At 43.7% G+C, this 17,332-nt stretch overlaps 1 long non-coding RNA gene across 1 annotated transcript in view; it reads left to right on the top strand.

Annotated features, from left to right (window-relative positions):
* Positions 1 to 17,332, top strand: part of LOC129704062 (uncharacterized) — a 56,478-nt gene that overhangs the window by 32,336 nt on the left and 6,810 nt on the right. The window contains exons 4-8 of the long non-coding RNA XR_008724676.1: positions 1,601 to 1,778; positions 1,883 to 2,052; positions 2,167 to 2,338; positions 14,868 to 15,010; positions 15,455 to 16,595. This is a non-coding gene — a long non-coding RNA (uncharacterized LOC129704062). The remainder of the gene's footprint in view (positions 1 to 1,600; positions 1,779 to 1,882; positions 2,053 to 2,166; positions 2,339 to 14,867; positions 15,011 to 15,454; positions 16,596 to 17,332) is intronic.

The following is a 17,332-nucleotide window of genomic DNA, read 5'->3' as shown; positions in this document are numbered from 1 at the left end:
GTCAGCCCGCCTTTTATGTGTCATGTGAGCGCCGCATCGTGTCACAACCCGGATATAAAACGCGCGAGTTTTCAAAATTTTGATTCACCGGAAAATTTCTTGCCACGGAGTTCATTTGTGCCAGGAAGTTCGAACTACATCGCAAATTGCTCCTAAAAGAAGCAGGGCCCTCAGGAACAAAGTTCAAAAGAAGCCAGCCATGCAGGAACAGAACCAGGTGAAGCAGATTTAGATCCAGGAGGATCCAGCCCGTGTTGCTAGCCATGCTGCTGCTCCTGCTCCTGCTCCTGCCCCTGCTTCTGCCCTAGCTCCTGCCCCAGCTGTGGAATGGGAATGATTTGGCTCAGGATACTGATGCCTTAGCTGGGTCACTAATTAAGAAGAAGAAGAGGCTTATGGTAACAAAGCCTTACGATTTTAGCAGGGAAGAAGAGGGGGACCTGGTAGATTGGTATCAGGCCCAACCAGAGTTGTAAGACAAAGTCCACTGGAATTTCAGGAGCACGGATCTTCGGAACTCGCTGCTGGAAAACAAGGCGAAGGAGTTCTCTGGCTGGAGTTGTAAGTACACACTTTGTAGTTTGTCTGCATTTCTGTGGTTGTAATTGGACAATAGAGAACAGACAATAGACAATAGGTGCAGGAGTAGGCCATTGAGCCTTTTGAGCCAGCACCGCCAAACAATGTGATCATGGCTGATCATCCCTAATCAGTACCCCGTTCCTGCCTTCTTCCCATATCCCCTGACTCCGCGATTTTTAAGAGCCCTATCTAGCTCTCTCTTGAAAGCATCCAGAGAACCCGCCTCCACTGCCCTCTGAGGCAGAGAATTCCACAGACTCACAACTTGCTGTGAGAAAAAGTGTTTCCTCGTCTCCATTCTAAATGGCTTACTCTTTATTCTTGAACTGTGGCCCCTGGTTCTGGACTCCCCCAACATCAGGAACATGTTTCCTGCCTCTAGCGTGTCCAAACCCTTAACAATCGTATATTTTTCAATGAGATACCCTCTCATCCTTCTAAACTACAGAGTGTACTAGCCCAGCTGCTCCATTCTCTCAGCATATGACAGTCCAGCCATCCCGGGAATTAACCTTGTAAACCTACGCTGCACTCCCTCAATAGCAAGAATGTCCTTCTCAAATTAGGGAACCAAAACTGCACACAATACTCCAGGTGTGCTCTCACTAGGGCTCTGGACAACTGCAGAAGGACCTCTTTGCTACTATATTCGATTCATCTTGTTATAAAGGCCAACATGCCATTTGCTTTCTTCACTGCCTGCTGTACCTGCATGTTTACTTTCATAGACAGATGTACAAGGACCCCCAGATCCCGTTGTACATCCTCTTTTCCCAACTTGACGCCATTTAGATAGTAATCTGCCTTCCTGTTTTTGCTACCAAAGTGGATAACCTCACATTTATCTGCATTAAACTTCATCTGCCATGCTTCTGCCCACTCCCCCATCCTGTCCAAGTCACCCTGCATTCTCATAGCATCCTCCTCACAGTTCAAATTTCCACCCAGCTTTGTTCCAGTTCCAATTAAGATTACAATTTGATCCACACTTATCTTCATTCATTCTATGTTTGCACAGATGACCAACTGTGCCAATGGTTCAAAAGCCAGAGGAGAAGGTTCGGCTGCCACACAGTCTGCATAAGTCTGGCTCTGCCAGTAAGCCGGTGACTGACAGACAGCAGTGGATCGTGGAGAAATGGGGGTTTGTGCAGAACCACATAGTTCCAGTGGAGAGGATAGAGAGCTCCAAGAAGGTGAATAGTTAAAAAAATATTTAACAGTGATAATTTGTTGGTCACCTTGCTTGCTACGTCCTGATGATCTTGAACATCTGTGATACACATTTACTTTCTTCCAGTTTATCAAGGATAAATGCCAATGCGTCATCTCTAGTGATGATGTGCCGGTTCCTCTTGAGGGACCCTCTGGGTCCAGCACTGTGGCCAAACAGCAAGCGGATGCCGGCACACACAACTGCGCCTGAATGTGAAGAGGCTGGAGTGCAAAGTCAGCGGGAGATGTTCACAGGTGTGTGCTTTTGGGTGAATTATCAGCAAATTTCTTATTTAACCCACCCCTACATCCATCTTTTCTCCATCGCCTCCCAAAATTTATTTACCTGGATTGCATCTTTTGTTGCAGATCATGCAACAGGTGTAGACAACGACAGACGTCATGTCACAACCAAGGACGGTACACGAGAGGACTGTTTATGCCTTCTCAATGTTCTTGCGAGAGGAGATGCTGCAAATCCCAGAATGCGAACTCCTCGGAGGCCTTTGCCTTGGCAAGGGCCCACAGATCTCCTCAGCCAGTAAATTATTTTAATCAAAGTTAATAGAATTTATAAAACATTTGACTTTAATGCTTTGTATGAATTACTCACTATGAATTCCTTGGTGTTACAGAATCTGATGACCATTCATGGGACTCCTCCTTTTCTGAATCTGCTGTGACACACAGCTTGTGAAAGGTTGTGATTTATTTTATATGATTTGTTTGCCCCCCAGTTCATATTGATAGGTTTATGCGTTTTATCCGCAGGCGATGATGGGACCACGACACATGGCATACCAATGGGTGGCAAGTGCACCCAGCATCAGGGTAGGCAGCTCAACGCCACATCAGGCACATCCGGCATCCACAACATTCCTAGCGCGATTACAGAGTCAGGACACAAGTGGCAACTTGAGTCTGAATCTCTCGGACTATTTGATGGACGATAGCCCAGTGCAAGCCGGCCATAAAGAATGATGTCCTTTCACCAATATTCAATATTCTGTAGACGTGTTGTATATTAGGTGCTGTAAATTTAACATCTGCAATCAGAGAAAGGAAGAAACAGTAAACAATTATATTGTAGCATTAAAAAATATATCCAGCCACCATTTTACTGACTTTTTGTTTGAAATATGCTGCAGGACAAATTAAATGGTGAAAGGATCTAGTCCAAGTTGTTAGCCTTGAGGAGTTACATATTTTGCCTGGCTTGAAAGATCGCCATCTCACTATGAAAAGAAAAACCTTGGTGTTACAGAATCTGATGAGGCACATGCAAGTGATCAGGGAGAGAGAGATGAGACCAGGGCCTCCACTGGGCCACTGACCCCCCCCCCCCTCCCTCCCAGAACGCCGCCGATGGTGGGGAGACAATAGAAAAGTTACTGTGGGGAGGGGAGAGAGGAGTTTGTGAGTGGGGCAGGAAGGTGCATCACCAACCTAGCCTGACAGAAGAGACCAATCTGTGTGGCGCTGACTGAAGGAATCTGCACATGCGCCTGGTTTTTAAGATATTTAAGCCTCGATAACTTTTACATTATACCACCAATCGGAACGAAACTTGTTGCATTCGCAGCACATGTGAAGGGTGAGGAACCTGACAAGGAATTGTAGTGCTATCACGTACCGTTTTTGCGCAAATTGAAAAACCCCACAAACTGGAAGAGCACAAGATCAGAGTTTTAGTTATGTATAGAATAGATAGATAGATAGATAGATAGATAGATAGATAGATAAATAGATAGATAGATAGATAGATAGATAGATAGATAGATAGATAGATAGATAGATAGATAGATAGAGATAGATAGATAGATAGATTTTGCCTGCATTTTGGAACATCAGGCTGTGTGTCCTCTCCCTAAATACAAATGGAAACTGAAATCTGAGCATCCAGTACAGAAAGTGATACAGGCTGGCCTGTAATGAATGAGCTCCTACATGACTGCTTTGAATCGGTTGGCTGGTCCACACTTGGCAACCAACCTAAATGAGTATGTCCCTGCCATCACAGACTTCATCAGTAAGTAGGTAGAGGACTATCTGCCAAAAATGTCAATCTGAGCTTTCCCCAAATGGAAACTATGGATGAACTGAAATCTACTCCCTAGTGAAGTCTGCGGCATTGAAACTTAAATCTTGGACCTAGCCCAACCAATACAAAGAGGTATAATCTTGGCAACGCCAAGACAAAGGACAATACAGACCAAGTTGCTGTTCCGGACTAACGACAAAGACGCCTGTCGATTGTGACAAAACTTACATGCTACAACAGGTTACAAAGCAAAATCTTGCAAAATTGCCAGCAACAACACATCCCTCCCTGATCAGCTAACCATTCAATACTTGTTTTGAACAGAAATCAAGTAGAATGACGTCACCTGCCCCAACAGCCTCAGGTGCAGCTGTACCTACAGTGACTGTTGCAGAAGTTGGATCAGCCTTCTTGAGAGTGAACCCACGGAGAGCAACTGGCCTGGTGGGAGCACTCATGGACATATTTCACTCCTCATTCTCCATACTGAGGTTCCCACATACTTTAAGAAAATTATTGTCATCCAGTGCCCAAGAAAAACGAGGTACCATTCCTTAAAGACTCTCATCCAGTGACTCTGACGTCCACTATCTTGAATTGCATTGAGATGTTGGTCATGGTGCACATCAATCATCTCCAGCCTCCCAGACAGCCTAGATCCACTGCAATTCACTTACCATCAAACCATTACAACGGCAGTGTTGGTCTCCCTGGACCTATACTGGTCCCTTGAACATATGGCCAAACAAGGTCACTCCTATTTATTGACCATACAGTAGCTCTGCTTTTAACATAATTCCAGTCAAACCCACCTCCAAATTCTTGGTCCAAGGATGTAGAACATCCCTCTGAAACTGGATCCTCGAGTTCCTAACCCAAATACCATAATTGGTGAGGATTGGCAAAAAAACCTCCTCCAGGATAATTCTCAATACAGATGCCCTGCAAGGCTTCATACTCAGCCCGTTACCGTAACCTCCTTACTCTACTCCACGTAGACCCATCAAAAACAGTTAAATCTTCCATTTGTGAGTAATGGGATGGATATCGAACTATAATATCGATAGTACAGGAAGGAGATAGAGAGCTTTAGTAGCAGGGTCAATCCTTTTTTGTACTAACCAGCATCTGCAGGTCCTTACTTCTACAACCCCTCCCTCAATGTCAACAAATTGAAGCTTGTCAACCACTTCAGGCAGTGGGGTGGAGTACATGCCCCAGTCTGTATCAATGGTGCTGAAGAGGAGATATTTGAAAACTTCAAGTTCATTGGTGTAAGTATCACCAAGAATTTGTCTTAGTCCAACCACCTTAATGCTGCAGCCAAAAAGGCACACCAATGCTTCTACATCCTCAGGCTGAGGAATTTTGTCATGTCTCCAATGACTGAACAATTTTTATAGATGCACTGCAGAAAGCATCCTATCAGTTTGCATGGCAACTGGTCTGTTCAAGTTAGCTGGAACACAGTCATGAACGCAGCCCAGTACATAGCACAAAGTAGCCTCTTTCTCTCCCCCATCAACTCCATCTACACTTTATGTTGCCGAGGGAAAGCAGTTAACATAATTAAGGAATATTTATTATTCTCCCCTCAGGCAAAAGTACAAAAACTTGAAAGCATGCATCACCAGTTTCAGAAACAATTTTCCCCCCACTCTTATCAGACTCAACAGACTTCTCATAAGGATGAATTTGTGATCTTCCAAACTACCTTGCTGCAGCCCTTGCACTTTTTTTAAATCTGCACTTTCTCTTCAATTGTAAGACTATATTATTGTTTATTTTTCTCTCTTGCGCTACCTTGATGTACTTGTGCATGTGAACATTCTGAAAATCTTTCACTGCAGGGCCTTTGAGGCATTCCATTCTGACCTCTACATGATGAGCTTGTGAGCAAATATGTTTTACTGCAGAAACTTGTCCATAAATCATGTGGTAAGGTCCAATTGAATGTTTCAGTGTGGCAAAGAGACCATGCCCATCCCTCACAACATCATGGATGGTTAGAACTTCAGTATGTGGTGACACGATGTTTACTTACTCTTGTCCCATGGATATCATGATGCAGCCAAACACAATGCTGACAGCCACGATGAGAGCTGCAGTGCATATATTTCTTCCCATTTCTCTGGAGACCTTTACATCATGACCTGACAAGACAATTCCTTCTGGATCTCCAGACAGCAGTTGTGCTGGGAATTTTACCCAGTGAACTGTGCTAAATAATCTACGCCTAACTGTGGTGCTGCTAATAGAGCTGCTACCTCTGCTCCAGTGACCTGGGTTCAACTCTGATCTCTGGTGCTGAATTTGAGTTTGCATGTTCTCCCTGTGATGGCATCGGTTTCCTCCAGATGCTTTGGTTTCCTCCCACACCCCAAAGACATGCAGGTTAATTGGTTTCTGTAAATGTCTCTGGTGTGTTGATGGTAAAGTGGGAAGAATAAAATGCAATTTGTTTATCGTTATTGTAAATGGATGTTTGTTCAGTGTGGGCGCAGTGCACCAATAGCTTTTTACTGTGCTGTATAACTATGACATTGATCAAAGGGGAGACAGCTGCAGGAGACAAATGTTATCTTAAGTCTAAATGACTTCTGAATTAAGTGTGTTAATTTACCGGTAAATGTATTTAATTTAATCTCCTTTTTATAATTTCTGAAAATGTTCAAATAGTTGTGAAGCTAAACAGTCTACCTGATGGGGTGGGAGATTGCAACCTTGGAGATGGGTCAGTGGGGGCGCTGCAAGCCGGCAGCCCTGCCAGCAGCGTGTTAGTTTTTTCTACTTTTTTAAATTTCTTTAGTGTGTCCTAATGTGTGTTTTTGGTGTCTCTCTGTGTGTCCTGTGCGGGGGGTGTTGTGGGAGGGGTAACGGGGAAACTGTTACAGTAGCTTTCCAGTCCTCCACCGAGAGGCGACTTTTTCCATGTCGCCTCGAGGATCGGCACGGCCTTTCCCGGAGACGTGACCGGGGCTTCAGCGGCGGGCGCAGCGCGGACTCTCGTCGCGGAGCGGGCAAGCCCTCTCCGGGGCTTGCCGGAGAGGAGCGCTCCGTTCGCTGGCCCGCGGCAGCCTTTAGCCGGCTCGGTGTCCGCAGTCTAGGGTCTCTCGTTGGGGACCCCGGAGAAGATATCCGACCGCTGACCCGCGGCCTACTTTTACCACGGGCGCGGCTGGGACTTACCATCAGGAGCAGGGTCCCTCACCGGGGACCTCAGGAGAAGAGCTCCGACTGCCGGCCCTGCGGTCTGCGGTGCTTCTGGCTGTGGCGCAACGGGGACTTTGACTTTAGATCTTCGACCGCCGGCCTGCGGCCAACACCAGCCTGAAGCCGCGGCCTCCGGTTCTGGACTTACCTGCACTTTACCTGGTCTACTCATCTGGACGCCCGCAGCGGCGGCTGCGGAAGGGAGAGGTCCCGACCACGGGGGAAAATGGAAAATGGAGGAGGACTGGCCAAATTTTGTGCCTTCCACCACAGTGATGAATGCTGTGGTGGATGTCTGTGTTACATTTTTATTGTGTTTTTGTGTGTTCTGTTTTCATTGTACCGCTGCTGGCAAATTCATTTCACTTGCACTTTATGTGCAAGTGACGAATAAAACTGATATTGATTGAACGAACTTCACGGGATCCACCCTGTTTCAACGAATGCAATCAACCTGGCGTGCACAAACGGAAGATGAAACAGAACACATTGTCTTACAACTTTAGGCTGTGCATGCCATGCGCAAGAAGTAGTCTACCTGATAACAGATTTGACAATCAGTTCAGCCTGAGTTTATGGCTCATGTTCACATACACGAGTACAAAGTGCTGGAGTAACTTAGCAGGTCAGGCAGCATCATTGGAGAACATGGTTAGGTGACATTTCGGATCGAGACCCTTTTCCAACTGAAGTTTTGTCGAATGACTGTCAAATCGTTTCTGTGGAATTAATGATTGGAAGGCCGTACATTGCACAGGTCCTTGATTCTTGTGCCAGAGCATCAGTAAATTCTCACTGAAGAATCCATTCAAGGTAAGAGAGGTTTAAAAGGGGCAGTAACCATATCTTGAATTGTCGCTGTGGGAAGTTCCAGACCAATAACTTGCTCCCTCCTAAACATTCCCGCATTGCCTTTTCATGATAAGTGAAATTTAACCTGCTTTTCTTCCAATGAATGCCGTATTTGCTTAGTTTCAAAGAGATCAAAAATAGATAAAGATTTTTCTCAGAATGTGAGTGTTGCTTGCAATATAATGCTCATCTTTCCTGACCTTCTGATAGGAAATATTGGGTCTTTATCATTAAGTACTGCAGTTTAGAAAGTGCTGTATGTCACAAGGTCAAAAGTGATAGGTGCAGAATTAGGCCATTCAGCCCGTCAAGTCTACGCCATTCGATCATGGCTGATCCATCTCTCCCTCCTAACCCCATTCTCCTGCCTTCTCCTCATAACCCCTGACACACGTACTAATTAGATCTCTTGCTAGGGAGCCGATACTCAATAGCATCAAAGTGTACTTGGACTGAGATGTAAGGCAGACTGGAAAAAGTTGGCTGCTTTCTTTAATTGGCTTAAGTGTGAGAGGCAGACATTTGTAAAAAGCAATACTGCAAACGGGTCATCTGCAAGGATAAATCAGAAAAATAAAAAATATTTTTAGACCACAGAATACTCAGGAGATCAGGAGTAGTTATTGATCTTGGCTAAGGGCAACAAGAAGTGCTGTTGGAGCAGCTGAAATGACATCGGAGATGATGATAATGGATAGTTAGGGTAGTAAAAACAAAATCAGGTTTAACTGCGCTGGGAGTCGGAAAGCTAAGGATTGTTTTGAAGAATTTCTTTGTGCATGATTAGGCAGACTGCCAGGTTGTGTCTGAGACTTTAAATGACTGCAGATATATTTCTCGTTAGGATAAAGGATCTTGTCATGTATGACATGACAGCATTCACTCATCAAAAACTCCTTTTGCTCATCTCAGTCATTTTCTACGTCTCCAATGCTACACAGCCGAATGCACCATCTAAGGTTTCCTCTGCAACCACTATATCTTCCTCACAGCCACAATGTCATCTTCACTTCAATGTTTTAACTTTCTAGTATTCTCCATGCTAGCCTTTCACAGGACAACGGTAGCATTTTGGCAAAGATTGAAGATTTGTGAGAACTTGTAGTTCACTAATTTTCGAAGGGCATTGGATAAATAAAGCATCAGTTTGAACACTATTTCTGACTTTCTTTTAAATAGATCATGCTTTAAAACAAAAAAAAAAACAGCTGTGAATATGAAGGTTCCTCAGAGTGGTCCAGTTTCTGAGGATAGACACAAAATGGTTGAATAACTCAGTGGGACAGACAGCATCTATGGATAGAAGGAATGGGTGATGTTTTGGGTCGAGACCCTGCTTCAGAATTTGGTTAATGCATTGGGCAGCAACATTTCTGATCATAATTCGTATTAAAACCTGGTATTATTGCTGATTTAAAAAAAACAGGTTATGGACTATGATTTAGTGAGTCCATGCTGTTCCACTAAAGACCTCTCCTCAATAGTAATAAACATCTCATTGGATATGTTCTGTTTGTTTTCTTTCAAATATCTTGGATTGGGTTTTGTTGCAATCTCTTTGCTTGTTTATTTTCAACTACAGAGGAATTAATAGCACAGTTATTGTGTATTCAGTTTGAATACCTATCAGTGCTTTTGGTCAGTGCTTTTGGCCCAGGCCGCAGGAGAATCCCCGACCTGGTGGAGGATCGCAGGAACAGTAAGTACCGTACCTGGAAACACCGGGGAGGCCTCCTTGGTGTCCGGAAACATGGCCGGCAGGCAGGACTACAACTCAGACTGAAGCACAGGGGACTACGACCCCCCCTCTTCCTACCAGCCAATGTACAATCATTGGAAAATAAAGTGGAGGACAAGATCAGGGCTGCTTTATCAAAGGGAGCAGAGGGAATGCTCTGTGTTCTATTTCACAGAGACATGGCTCACCCCCAGCTTCCCAGACTCAGCCATCCAGCCTGAAGGTTTCTCCATTCATTGTATGGACCATACGCAGGCATCAGAGAAAGGGAGAGGCGGGGGTGTCTGCCTTATGATCAACTTTTCGTGGGGCTCAGATGTGGCAGTTCTGACTATCTCCTGCTCTCTGCACCTGGAAAATCTGGCGGTGAAGTGCTGACTCTTCTACCTCCTGAGGGAATTCACCTCCATCATCCTGACCGCGGTCTACATCCCACCCCAGGCAGGCGTCCGTCTAGCATTGGAGGAGCTGCACGCCGTGGTCAACAAGCACCAGACAGCGTACCCCGAAGCCTTTACCAGCATAGCCGGGGACTTCAACAAAGCCAACCTGAAAAAAATCACTCCCAAACTATCACCAACTGCAGCACCAGAGGATTAAACACTCTTGACCACTGCTATATGACCATCAAAGATGCCTATCGCTCTATCGCTCGCCCTCACTTCGGGAAATCCGACCATTCAGAGGTGCTGCTTCTTCCTGCATACAGGCAGCAACTGAAGAATGCACCCCTAGAGGTGAGGACTTCACAGAGCTGGTCTGGGAAGGCACAGGAACAACTACAGGACTGCTTTGAGTCAGTAGACTGGGCAAGGACTCGGCAACGGACCTGAATGAATACGCCACAGTCGTTACAGACTTTATAAGGAAATGTGTGGAGGACTGTTTTCCTACAAAAACCTTCCTAGTGTTTCCTAACCAGAACCAGGAGATCCTCAGTCTTCTGAAGACCAGATCCCAGGCATTCAGGTCTGGTGAGGCAGACATCTATAAGATGTTATATGTTCATATAAGATGGTATACCCGGTCGAGTTCTCAAAGCCTGTGCAGACCAACTGGCTGGTGGTTTTGCGGACATTTTCAATCTCTCACTACTGAAGTCTGAGGTTCCCACCTGCTTTAAGCGGACATCAATAATAAGAGTAGGGTGCCTCACCGACTGTCGACCAGTGGCACTAACGTCAGTGGTGATGAAGTGCTTTGAGAGGTTGGTTATGGTAGATATCAACTCCAACCTCAACAAGAACCTCAACCCACTACAGTTTGCCTACCATCACAACAGGTCAATTTAGGATGTGATCTCACTGGTTCTCCACTCCGCACAGGACCACTTGGACAATAAAAACACTTAAGTCAGACTGTTCTTTATAGACTACAGCTCGGCATTCAATACCATCATCCCCTTCAAGCTGGTTACACAAGGAGATGTGGTGTTGCGGAGCTCTCGGCCGAACACAAAGACGAGTGTGTTAAAAAATATTTTTGGAATTCGGAGGGGGTGGGAGATTGCAACCTTCACGTGGTCCATCCTGTTTCGACGAATGTAATCAACTTGGTGTGCGCAATCAAGTAAGATCAAATAGAACAAGTTGTCCTACACCTTTAGGCTGTGCATGCCATATACAAGAAGAAGAAGGAATTTGGAGGAGACACAGCAGTACATTTAAACATCCTTGTGTATCACTGTGACATTGCAGAGACTTGTTTCAAAAGTTTCTACTTGTTTTGGGACTGGGTGCAGTCTTATCAACTAACTGTCGAGCTTCCACAACTGTGGCTGGCAACCTGCCATGAAACTGTAGCGCACCAAAAGGGGGGAGAAAATCTTTCTGGACTTTTACACCTGCGTCAAGAACAACCCCCCCCCTCCCCCCTCCTATTGCCTCGTCGGTGCTGACCGAGCCGGTCTGGCTTTCGTGCAGTGTGGGAGGATTTCTGCACCGTCTCAACCTTCTGCAGCCTTGGAACCTAGAGGTGACGGGGCCTCCAAGACCAAAGGAGATAGGAGGCTTCCAACAACTACGACTGAAGGCAAATCCCTTTCTTTGCTGCAGGAGCAGCGAAGACCAGCTGGGATTGCCGACGAAGGTCAGCAGCTCGTCAGGGATCGCAGGAGAGCCGAGATAGCCGGGCGAAGAGGTAGTGATGCAGCAATTTTCGGGGGAGCCGCCATTATCATCGTTCGAGGCAGTACCAATTTGCCTCCCTCCCTCGAACTGTTCCATGTTGTTTTTGTGTTGGACTTGGCCTCGAGCCATTTGGATTGTGTGTCTGTCTGGCATTTTGTAAGTGTTATGTTTAAATTGTAGCACCTGATACCATGCAGGGTCAGTGTTCTGGGGGAGTGGGGCCTTCTGGGAGCTATGCAAAGGCGGCTGCTCCTCTGGGGGGCCCGGTTCTCCATGAGGAACCTGCCTTTTGAGCATGGGATAAGGTGCTACTTGCCCCTCAGATGAACCTGGAGGACTGCTCGGCTACCATGGTCGTGGCGGCAAAATCAGAATTATAATCTGTGTGGTGAGTTTCTGTGCCCAAGCTCTGCTGACAAGAATTATCGGAGACTATTTAAAATAACATCGAGAATTGCCCCTTCAGCCCAACTTATCCATGCTGTCCAAAGTGGCCAACTAGGCTAATTCCTCTCCATGTACCTGTTCAAATATCTATTAAATGTTGTTATATTTAAGAGGGAGTTAGATGTGGCCCTTGTGGCTAAAGGGATCAGGGGGTATGGAGAGAAGGCAGGTACATGATACTGAGTTGAATAATCAGCCATGATCATATTGAATGGTGGTGCAGGCTCAAAGGGCCGAATGGCCTACTCCTGCACCTATTTTCTATGTTTCTATGTTATAATGCCTCCCTCAAATACTTCCTCTGGCAGCTTGTTCCACGTAAATACTGCACTTTATGTGGATACAAGTTGCCCTTCAGGTTCCTATTAAATCCTTTCTTTCTTTTCTTTTAAAATCTTTTTATCAATTTTTTTCAAAAGCGAAATCAAGACAACAAAAAAAATAATGATAAGCATAACAATGATATTGATACATAGGGATCAGGGTTACATTAATAACAGGTATAACCTAACTATGAGTCCAGTGTCAAAATACACATTGAATATAGACCTCCCGGTCTTTATGTAAATATGGTTAAATGTTTAAAAGAGAACATTCATATAAAAAGAAAAAGATAGAAGAAAAAAAGAGAAAAAACAAAAAAACAAAACCCTCTAAACTAAAAAAAAGCAAAACAGAATCTGGGCTGCAAAAAATTTCAACAATTTAAGTCCCTGTTTGTTGTCAAGTCCGTTCCACCGTATAAAGGTAAAATAATTATTATAACAGTAGGAGAGGGAACAATTTATGCTGGATGAAATTTAACCAAGGGTTCAACAATGTCACTCCTAATTTTTTCTAAATTTAAATATGATTTTGTTTCAGAGTACCAATGGAGTGTGGTCGGAGGATTAGTGTTTTTCCATTTAAATAAAATAGATCTTTTGGCAATTAATGTGGTAAAAAAAATCAGCCGATGGGCGGAACGGGACAGATGAATAAAATCTAACATTGGTAGCCCAAAAATTGCAGTAATAGGATGAGGTTGTAAATCAATACCTAAAACTACAGAAATAGTAACAAAAATGTATTTCCAATATTTTTCCAAAAGTGGGCAGGACCAAAACATATGAGTCAATGAGGCCACTTCAGAATTACATCTGTCACAGGTAGGATTTATAGAAAATGACCATAAAAACAAGCTCTTATCTTTTGACATATGAGCTCTGTTAACAACCTTGAATTGTATCAAAGTGTGTCTTGCACACATTGAGGAAGTATTAACTAATTGACGAATCCTCTCCCATTTCTCTATAGATAGAGAAATTCGAAGTTCTCTTTCCGTCATTCTTAATTTTATCAAATGTATCCTTTTAAATTTCAAAATCAACTCACAAATAGTCGTTATTAAGCCCTTCTGATAAGGGTTCAAATGTAAAAATGTTTCCAAGATTTCGGTTTGATGTGGTAATGGAAAAAAGGGTAGAGTAGCCTTCAAAAAATGTCTAATTTGTAAATATCTAAAGAAATGTGAGCTAGGTAGATTATATTTATTGGAGAGTTGTTCAAAACACATCAAACAACCATCAAAAAACAAATCACGAAAAGCTACTAATCCCTTCCTCTTCCGTAACAGAAAGGCTTGATCAGTACTGGAAGGTTGGAAGAAAAAATTAGATAAGATAGGAATCGATAAGATAAAATCATTCAATCCAAAAAACTTATGAAATTGGGTTAGTCGTATATTTATTCAATCTCGTAATTGTAAAAGGTAATGAGGCCCATAGAATAGAAGCCAATGATAGCCCTTGCATAGAATCACGTTCAAGATTTATCCATCCTGGGCATTAGCTATCTTCTAAATCTTTTGTCCAAAACATTAGATAGCGAGCATTAACTGCCCAATTGTAGAATCTAAGGTTCGACAGGGCCAAACCACCGTCTTTTTTTGATTTCTGTAAGTATTTTTTACTTAGTCTGGAATTTTTATTCTGCCATATATATGAAGAAACTTTGGAGTCAATAATATCAAAGAAAGATTTAGCAATAAAAATTGGTATTGTCTGAAATAAATAAAAAAAGTTAGGTAAGATAAACATTTTAATAGCATTGATTCGGCCTATTAAAGATAAGGACATTGGTGACCATGGAATCCTTCCACCTATCTTCAATTATCTTTTATTTTTGTAGGTCGATTATGAGGCAGGATCACCTTTGTTAGTTTTTAACAACGTGTCCTGTTGTCAGTTTATTCAAGGCCTTTACAGAAATTAACTAATCTCTCAGATCAGAGATGGTTGGCAATTTTGTGTAAACAACATTCATTTTCATCAACTTCTCAACTGGTGAGCCACAACAGACATCTGTTTGGGGCTTGCAACTTGCATGCAGCCTTTTACTGAGGCTTGAAGCCTCTGGACTGGAAATCAGGCTGGCATGGAATCAGTTGACTTCCTCCTGGCTTTTGGGCATGTTCAAAAATATAATCCCTCATCTCCACAAAGGTTTCAAGCCTAAATTTTGTGCACACTGTGCAGTCTATTAAATAGCAGTCTACTATCAGAGAGTAGCTTGGTAGTCCATCTATTGCACTGGGGATTGTGTGTCTGGTGCTTTGTTTAATAGGTAATCCTTGTAAAATGCAAGGCTGACACAAGTATTCAATTTCTAGTTTTAGCCTTGCGTGGTTCAGCTTCCTCTCATGGAAAAGACGATAAAACTCAAAGAAATATGACCTGCATAATTTGCGCTGACTGCAGACCTCCGTGCAAGGAGGAGTTGCCAAACCTCAACCCATTGTGGCTTCTTAAGGAGGTAAGAATAGCAACATAGGGATGAAAAGTCACACTACGCATGCATAGGAAGCACAAATTTAATGCTCAGTTATTTATTTTGACCTTTTGTAGGTCGTGGAATTTCTGAAGTAGAAATTAAACGCATGTGAAAGCATAATACAATATCAAAATAGATATGTAGATATTGAAATACTAAGAATAGATTATCTTACTAGTAAGTGTATGAACTTTATCAGTAAATGTGCAATGCAAAAATAGTTAATCTGTCGGAATTTCCACAAAGTAATGTGTTGCCAGGACAGTAAATATGCCAAATTAACTGTCAAGAGGCAAACCATATGCAAACCATATGACTGTGAGAGAAATCAATTTGTGATGTTAGAATTCCTTCCCACAGGGATACTCCATTTCTTTTAAACTATTGAGAATGTTTTATGGACTACCTTCTTCTTTTCTGCTGCAGATCAGTAAAATAAATAACAAACTTTCCAATCTTGGCCTGGTCAATCGATGAGTCTTGATAGTAAATGCCCTTTGTAATACGCTGGTGTTGCAGGTGAAGGGAAGTGTCGTGGGTTGCAGGGGTATACACAGGCTTTACAGCAGGCAAAGGAAAAATGCTTGTTTGTAGTTCAGGGATCAGAGGTTGTTTGTAGCACACCTGCCATCCCCTGATGAGTTCAATCCATTGTATAGGTCAGGAATAGAAGATCTATGTACAACATTTGAAAAAAAACTGAGCCAAATAGGATATCCATCTTTAAATGGTTTAAGCATTCTATTTAGGAACAAAACACAAACATCATTATTAAAACACTGATTGACTTTTGTATCAGAATTAAACCATTGAAAAACTTCAGTGCTGAATCCCCAATGGCAATAGCTCACCATCAATGCCTCAGGATCACTCAAGACCTTGTCGACCTTGTTCTCTGGCTTTCATAATCCATGAGAGTATTTTCAATAATCCTTTATGTAAAAGGCAAAATTTAATTAGACAATCAACAGAACAAATTCCAAAGTATCGGAAGACTCATCTGATGAAGCAGCGTCTGTGGAGGCAGACAAAAGTTACGGGTCGCTTTGGATGAGACACTGAATCCTTATTATTGACTTTAAACTGGTCTATGATTACATGGCTGATACTTTCTACCGCTCTTGAATAAAGAGCCTGTCCCACTTACGTGTCCTTGGCACGCAAATTACGCGACCTCGTGGTCGTGTTGAGCCGAGACGGTTCGCGAAGGTCAGGTGCGATTACATGCTTACGCACAGCCGTCTGGAGCGCGTGACGTCATTCGAAGATGGACACAAAGCTGGAGTAACTCAGCGGGACCAGCAGCATCTCTGGAGAGAAGGAATGGACGATGTTTCATGTCGAGACTCTTCTTCAGTCTGAAAAGAAGGGTCTTGACCCGAAAAGTCATCCATTGCTTCTCTCCAGAGATGCTGCCGGCCCCGCTGAGTTACTCCTACATTTTGTGTCTATCTTCAATGTTCTTACCCCGCTCTGGGAGTAGAAGTGGGGGCGGATCAGGACCGCAACGGCCGTGAGCCCCAGGCCGAGTTCGGCGTTTGTTTGCCTGCTTCTGCTGCTGTTGAAGGTGACACGTTGCGTCGCGCCAGGGTCACTTTGGCCGTCAGTTCCGCGACTGGCCGTTGGCGCGCGAAGATTTCGTTCACTATAATAATTTCGGAGCCCCGTGCGATGTCGCGCACAACTACATACCCCTCCACGCTTCTAAGTGCCATACGATGTCCGTGCGCCTCAACGCGACCACGAGGTTGCGTTATTTGCGTGCCAAGGACACGTAAGTGGGACAGGCCCTTAAAGGTACCACATTCGCTGTCCTCCGGTCACATGACAATTCATCTGTGGTCAGAATAGCTTTGAGAGCCCCAGTGATCTTCTCCCTTGCCTCTTGTAACAGTTTGGGTTACACCTAATCATGTCCTGGGTAGTTGTCTATTGTTAACTGCAGATACCTCTTCCTATCTAATGTAACTTGTTATATAATTCTATTCACCCCTTCCCTGCATTCTGAATTAAAGTATCTCTCTCTATAGTGAATGCATGTGAGAAATATTATTTTAAGACAACACCTATCTCCTTCATCTCCACAAATAGGTTGTCACTTTAGTCTCTAATGGGCCCTACTGCATCCCTGATTGCTCTCTTGCCCTCAAAATACTCAGGAAATGCTTCAGAGTTTTCCTTTATCTTGCCTGCCAGTGTATTCATGCTCCCCTTTCACCCTCCACATTCCATTTTCCTATAGAGTCTCACTGTTTTCAGTTCTCTTTGGCTGCCATGAATAATGTTTTATTACTTATTGAATCT

The sequence above is a fragment of the Leucoraja erinacea genome, chromosome 15, assembly GCF_028641065.1.
Source record: "Leucoraja erinacea ecotype New England chromosome 15, Leri_hhj_1, whole genome shotgun sequence".
NCBI lineage: Eukaryota > Metazoa > Chordata > Chondrichthyes > Rajiformes > Rajidae > Leucoraja > Leucoraja erinaceus.
This window is presented reverse-complemented; position numbering and strand designations above follow the sequence as displayed.